We start from the raw sequence: 7,993 nt of genomic DNA on the forward strand, positions 1-7,993 counted from the left end.
ATTGTTGTTATGTGCTGTCGAGTTGGACCCGACTCATAGCGAGCCTTCCTTGGGTTTCCAAGGCGGTATCACTATGGAAGTAGATTGCCCAACCTTCCTTCTGAGGAGTGGCTGGTGGGTTTGAACTGCCAGCCTTCTGGTTAGTAGTCAAGTACCTTAGACACTATGCTACCAGAGCTCCCAGGATCGCTATTAGTTGGAATCAACTCGAATGGGAACAGTTCGCCCTTTCTTCTCCTGTGGAGCCAGTGGGTGGATTTAGTCAGATGAATGCTTAACCATTGCACCAACAGGACTCCTTAATGACTTACTGTGCCTAAACATAGAAATCTAAACCTTTTACTGTAGGATTCAAACACCTTCATAAAGGATCTATTCTACCTTCCAACTACATTTTCTCCTTAGCACACTACACCCTCTGCATCTTCTATGCTGGACTGCTGTCTGTTGGCACATCATGCTTTCATTCATTCTTTTTTTCTCATCCTGTATTTCTCCTTATCTTTTTCTATTGAAATGCTCCATGATGTCTTCCCTGATCCTCTCAATTAATTGGGCCCGATTGCCCTTCCTCTGACCTTCCATAATGCCATGCTTGTACTATTAATATATATTACAGTGTTTATTTCTTTCTATAGGCATACCTCAGAGATATTGTGGGTTCAAATCTAGACCATCAAAATAAAGCGACTATTGCAATAAAGTGCGTCACACAAACTTTTTGGTTTCCTGGTGCATATAAAAGTTATGTTTACACTAGGGTTTAGTCTATTAAGTGTGCAATTATGAAAATGTTTGAAATGTGAGAGTTACCAAAATTTGACACAGAAACATGAAGTGAGCACGTGTTATTGGATAAATGGCACTCATAGGCTTGCTCAATGCAGGGTTGCCACAAACCTTCAATTTGTAAAAAACTCAATATCTGTGAAGTGCAATAAAGTGAAGAACAATAAAACAGAATATGCCTGTACTTCATACGTAACACCACATACTGCAGAGTGAAATGCTGCTATCTGGTCCTGTGCCATCTTCAGACTTGTTGAGCACATTGTGGCAGCCACTGTGTATTTTGAATATCTTCCAACCTAGGGGCCTCAACTTCCAGCACTATACCAAAAAAAAAACAAAAACAAAAAACCAAACTCACTGTCGTGGAGTCGGATCTGACTCATAGCGACCACTCTTTGGGTTTCCGAGGCGCTATCATTATGCAAGTTGATTGCCCAATCTAGTGGACAATATTCTGTATGATCTGTAGGGTTTTCATTGACTAATTTTCAGAAGTAGATCATCAGACCTTTCTTCTTCCTAGTCTGTCTTAGGCTGGAATCTCCATTTAGATCTGTTCACCAAAGGTGATACAGCTTGTATTGGAAATATTGGTGGCATAGCTTTCGGCATTATAGCAACACAAAAGCCATCATAGAACAACAAACTGATAAGCAGGTGCTGACAACCTCAAATTAAAGTTGCTTATTTTTCACTGGAATCTCTGAGTGGTGCAAACAATGAACACATCAGCAGTTAACTGAAAGTTTGGGGCTTTGAGTCCACTCAGAGACGCTTTGAAAGAGAGCCTGGAGATCTACTTCTGAAAAATCCAGCCACTGAAAACCCGATCGAGCACAGTTCTACTCTGATGCACTCTGCTACACTCATGGGGTCACTGTGAATTGGGATTGACTTGATAGTAACCTGTACTCCTCATTAGATTGTTAGTTCTTTGGGGGCAGGGAAGCACCTCCTTCTTGTTATACTCCACAGGTGTGTGAATTGTTTTGTAAGTAATTGGTTGCCAAGTGTAGTGGTTATGAAGCCTGGGCCCCCAAATCGGTCTACTGAAGTTGGAATCCAACTCTATTCTGTACTAGGTGTGGTGGCCTTGGGCAAATCTCCCAACTGCTTCAATTTTAAGATTACATTTCTGTGAGATGAAAATAATAATAGTACTGGTGTCATAGGTTGTTGTAAGGATTAAATGACGAATAAATAGGGGTTAGTACAGAGCCTATAAGAAATGCTTTGTGTTAGTCCTTATTATAAATTAACCTAAATGTTCTGGGCATCATTGAAAAGTGAATCCCAAAATATTTATCCTTAGGGGAGTTTATATCATGAAATAGGATACTTTTACTCAACTTTACCTTACTGAGGATGTAGGTGTTTATAGGCTAATTTCAGGCTGTCATACTTAAAGTTTTATTTATTTATTTATTTTCAGGACCTAAGTCAGCTATTTCTTGTCTGGCTGATTTCCTGCTTGAGTGATACCCTATCTGCCATCACAGTTCTTCTTAAACTTGAGTGCACATCAGGATCCCCTGAATGGCTTGTTAAAACAGATGGCTGGATTCCACCCTGAGTCTGATTCAGAAGGTCTGGGAAAACCAGCCAACCAGATGCCATCAAGTTAGCTGTAGCTCATGGAGACCCCATGTGTGTCAGAGCAGAACTGTAGTCTGTAGAGTTTTCAATGGCTGTGACCTTCTGGAGTAGACTGCTTGGCCTCTCTTCTGAGGTACCTCCAGGTGGACTTGAACCTCCAACCTTTCTGCTAGTAGCTGATGCTTAACTGGTTGGACATCCCAGGAGATAGAGCTTAAGAATTTGCATTTTTAACAGATTCCCAAGTGAAGCTCATGTTACTGGTCCAGGGACTACACATTGAGAACAAATGATCAAGAGTCAGCTCCCAAATCCAAGGGCCTCATTGTAGTTTTCTAGGGTTGGGTAGCCTGGAAAATGAATGTTTATAATTCCATACAGAGAAAAGATCAGCAGAAAACAAATGATCATTTGGTCTCCAGGCTTTTCTGAAACATTATGTTAATAATTTGTAGATTATTAACTTGCTGATCTCTAAAACATCTTTAAATTATTGAAGTTGGCATCTTAGGTGGAAATATTTCAATGCTACATTAGACAGATGCTGACTTGGGAATTCTCTAGTTACCTTACCTGATTTGTTTCATTCTGTGATGTTTCTCTTATTTGCCAGTCTAGTATAACCAAAATGTCCATCTTCCTGACAGAGGAGTTGGCAGTCCCCAAGTAGGTGTTGTCATGGACTGGTTACTGTCAAAGTCCAGCCTTGGCTTGGTTACTGATATCAAATTCTCTACTGGGGGTGACAAATCTTTCTTGTCAGTGGTAGAGTTAGGTTGAAAGGGGATATGGTACATGAACCTGTGGAGGTTGGGTACACATCCCTACAGTCTATAAGGAACTTACTCCTTCTGGCTGCACTCTCTCTGGGACAGACATAGCAACCAATAATAGCTGCTGGCACCTACCATTTAGAAGATGGGATTCTTGAAGGTGAGATTATGCTCAAATTATTTTCAATGTGTGTATGTGTATATGTGTAGAGAGCATTCTGAAGGATGAGAAGAATTAGTTTGTTTAATCATCCCAACAACTCTTTGCAAGAGTTCTGTTATCCTTATCATATAGATGAGGAAAGTGGGGCTTGGTGAATGTTTAGTAACATTGAGCTCCCAACTAATAGGCTATCAGCTAGAGAAACAATAGTCTTGTCTCTTATTGCCAATGCTATATGATCAGACAGTTTCTCCTTTCCTTCCTTTCTTCCTTCCTTCCCTCCTTGTTCATATATTTATTAAGCACCTACTATATGCAAAGCCAGGGCCCTGGATGGGACAAAGATTTTGCACTCAACTACTAACCAAAACGTTGGTGGTTTGAACCCACCCAGTGGTACCATGGAAGAATGGTCTGGCAATTTGCTTCTGTAGAGATTAAAGCCTGGAAATCCCTATGGAGCAGTTCTATTCTGTAACACACGCGGACACCAAGAGTCAGAATCAACTCAACAGCAATGGGTTTGATTTGCTTTTGGTTGTCCACAAAACATTATGTAAAACATTCTGAAGAATAAGAAGATGAAGTCTAAAAGTTTCCTTTAGAAACTGTAAGCCAGTTCTTCTCACCCCCCAAAAATTCATATATTTATTACTGAATGAGTATATTAATGTGGAAGCATAAAAACAAGGAAAAAAATCAATATATTGCAATAAAATGTCCATCTGTTCAGAAAATGATGATATTTTCAGTTTACTATGATAAGATGCTCAGAACCTTGATGTAGATTAATACGTGTGCTCTCACTCAAAAGATTCCTTGTACTTATAGACCCAGCTTGGTTCTTCTTCAACAACTCCTCTTGGAGTACCCGATTTATTACCAGTTTTCATTAGAATCCATTGGGGAATGACTTAAAGTTAGTAACTAATCATAATATAATGTTGTTGTTGTTGTTATGTGCCATCAAGTTGGACCCAACTCACTGTGACCCCTCCTTGGGTTTCCAAGGTGGTATCACTACAGAAGTAGATTGACCAACCTTCCTTCCAAGGAGTGGCTGGTGGGTTTGAACCGCCAGCCTTCTAGTCAGCAGTCAAGTGCTTTAGGCACTATGCCACCAGAGCTCCTATAATCATAATGTAATAGAAAGGAAATATTGGCTATCACTATTATTTAATAAAAAGGAGCTCTGGTGGCATAGTGCTTAAGGTATTGGACTGCTAACTGGAAGGCTGGTGGTTCAAACTCAGCCACTCCATGAAAGGAAGACTGGGCAATCTACTTTTGTAAAAACGTACCATCTTGGAAACCCAAAGGGGGTTGCTATGAGTCAGAATTGACTCGATGGCAGTGAGTTCTGGATTATTTAATAAAGGAACAAAGAATAGAATATGAAAGAGTTAGAGTGACAGTAATCCAGGGCTTAATATGATACAATACTTTCACCATTACTAAGTTTTATTACAAAGATGACCAGGGTCATAATTAAGGAATTCTAGCATGAACAGTGGGAGCTCTGATAGCGTAGTGCCTAAGGCACTTGACTCCTAACGAGAAAGCTGGCGGTACAAACACACCAGCCACTCCTTGGAAGAAAGGTTGGACAATCTACTTCCATAGTGATACCACCTTGGAAAACCAAGGAGAGGTTGCTATGGGTTGGGTCCAACTCGACGGCACATAGCAACAACAAGCACGAATAGTTGTTATTAGGTAAATGACTTTGGATGCAAGTAACAGAAAATCTAAATTAAGTGACTTAAATCAATTTGGTGTCTCATGTTACCTGGAAGTGCAGAGAAAGGCCATGGTATAGGCAATGGCTCCATGATTTTATCAGGCACCATGTTCCTTCCTTTGCTCTGTTCTGCTACCCTCAAGCTGAGCTTTTTTCCCAAGCCTATTTCCTGATTTGGCTTTAAGATGGCAACAGCTGTCATCACACCTAGGCATCCCATCTACACATGACAAGGTCTGGTGAGAAAAGAATTGTTTTTCCTTGTGACCCTTTTTATGAGAGGAAAGCCTTTCCAAGAAGCTTCCCTCAAGGCTCATTTGGCCACTCCTGAGCAAATTCCTGACAAAGGAAACCAGATTGCCAGGTTTAGCTTAGCGCAATCATAATTTAACTGAATCTAGAGCAAAATTAGGACTCTGCCAGCATGGTAGAAGGATGTGGCTATTGTGGACAGTAATTGCATAGGCTTCAATTGTCATGAAATTTAGACTGCCCAACAGAGTTATATTGCAAAATGACATATTCAATAAATAGTCCTGAGGGTAAGCCCGTTGTGTATCTTTTGCTTTGCATGAAAGTTGCAAGTGAAGTCTACTGCTTTTCCTTGCCTCATAAGTCACTAAAAAAAAAAACCAAAAACAAACAAACAAACAAAAAAAACCAAATGCAATGCCATCAAATCAATTATGACTCATAGTGACCCCTCCTTGGGTTTCTGAGGCGGTAGCCCTACAGAAGTAGATTGCCCAACCTTCCTTCTGAGGAGTGGCTGGTGGGTTTGAACCTCCAGCCTTCTGATTAGCAGTCAAATGTCTTGGGTACTATGCCACCAGAGCTCCCAGTCACTGAGATAGGCATTGATAATCGTCAGCTTATAGCTGGAAGCAAGCTTTTAGTGACTCACTTGAATAGATGCCTATCAATTTGCTGGAATTTATTCTTGTTACAATGGCAATAATAAGATGTTAATTGACAGGAACTGTGGTCATACTTTTATTAATTGTATTAGGAGCAATTTCTTCCAGGTGAATTTTCAGCTTGGAGGATTGTATGAATAAGAACCCCGGGAGTTGTTTATGTGGTGACATGGTTTAGTAGAAGGTGCAGTGTCATTAAATTCAAACAATATTAAAAGCCTGCACAGCAGCAAAAGGTAAAAGTACCTGCTTGTATTGTTTTGTGCCCAACTTCACAGCACCCCTTCCACTGCCATCTGAAGATGGAGATTTCCACTGCCTTGCATGGCTCTGGGCTGGAGCTGGCTAATGTAAAATAGTCTGGACATATGGACGTTGAAGGTAAGCAGAGATGTTACTCTTTTTTTTTTTTTTTTTTAATTAGGATTTGGGTGAAGATTTACAGAGTAAATTCACTTTTCATACAGCAGTTCACATATACTTTGTCTCATGTCATTGACCAAAATTTACAATGCAGCAGCTCCCCTCCCACTTCCTCCCCATAGTTACCTCCTCCCAGTGTCCATCCCTTCATACTCTTCGAGAGGCCCATTGTCTGCCAACCCTGTATATGATCTTGGATACACTCTCCATTTAGACATACATAATTGTTTAGCTTGTTCACCCATCTATCCGTCCCTATACCCATGTTTGCTTTCATTGACAACTCAGTATTGTATTTACAAAGGGGTTCATATTTGTTGTTTGTACTGCCCATGTAACTCTCTCTGTCTTTCAGAGATGTTACTCTTGAGAAGGTGTTGGACTCAGACATGATAGGTTCACAGATCTTTCCATAAGCTCCGATTTTGTGGACCCAGAACTTTTGCAGCTCTCTCTAGGAACTCCTGCTTTGTGGCTGTGATTGGATTCTAGTTTTCCACCCTTTTGGGTGCTAGGATGAGAATTTTACTGCTGACTTCTCTGACCTTTGGTGTGGTTAAAACATTGAGCTACCAACCAAAAGTTAAGCGGTTTGAACCCACCAGCCACTCTGTAGGAGAAAAATGAGGCTGTCTGCTTTTGTAAAGATTTACAGCTTTGGAAACCCTATAGAGCATTTCTACTCTGTCCTGCAGGGTCACTATGAGTTGGGATCGACTCTATGGCATTGGGTATTGGTATTCCTGCACTTCCCCACCTTTTCCAATAGCCACGAAGTTCCAGATTGACCTTAAACTCTGTTTTCCTTATCAAATCCTGACTGTTTATATCTTCTGACATTTATTTCTCTTTCCAAATCCACCCTTCAACACATACACATACACACACTAACACACACGTTTGTGCACCAGTTTTGCGAATTCAACTTTCTTCCCCAGAGTTAACCACTGTTAACAGGTTGACTTGTATCAGTCCTTTTATAAACACACAAATACATCACTTTTGGGGAAAATAAATACAAATGAGATCATATTATTCATTATCATTTAGCAGTTTCTTTTTCTTTTATATAACTTGAGTAAATTTTCATGATCTAGATATAAGAGTTCCATAGCATTCTATCATATGAATAGACTACAAGCTATTTAATCATTCCCATATTAATGAGCATGTGGGTTGTTTCCAGTATTTTGCTACTGTTAATACTGCTGCAACAAATATCTTTGTAAGACTATCTGGGTGCACATAATAAGTGTCTCTATAGGATAGACTCTAGAGTTGTAATTACTGGGACAAAGAGCATGCACATGTAAAATTTTGATATGTATTGAAAATTGTTCACCAAAAGCTATGCCAATTTTCATCTCATCAACATCATATCATGATTACTAATTCCTTATTTGGTGTATAAAATGCCAAGATAAAGGGTCACTTGTTGCTTCTCAGAACTTTATAATCTTCTATAACTTATATCTCTACAGCTTCCAGTATAGATGTTAAATCTATGGGCCAATGAGTTTATGACAAAAAAATTTCCTGAGGAGTAAATCTAGAATGTTGGTGTTAGGTCCTGTCGAGTCATTTCCGA

Source organism: Orycteropus afer, unplaced genomic scaffold, assembly GCF_000298275.1.
Source record: "Orycteropus afer afer isolate SDZICR_OR568_19922 unplaced genomic scaffold, OryAfe1.0 scaffold00017, whole genome shotgun sequence".
Classification (NCBI taxonomy): Eukaryota; Metazoa; Chordata; class Mammalia; order Tubulidentata; family Orycteropodidae; genus Orycteropus; species Orycteropus afer.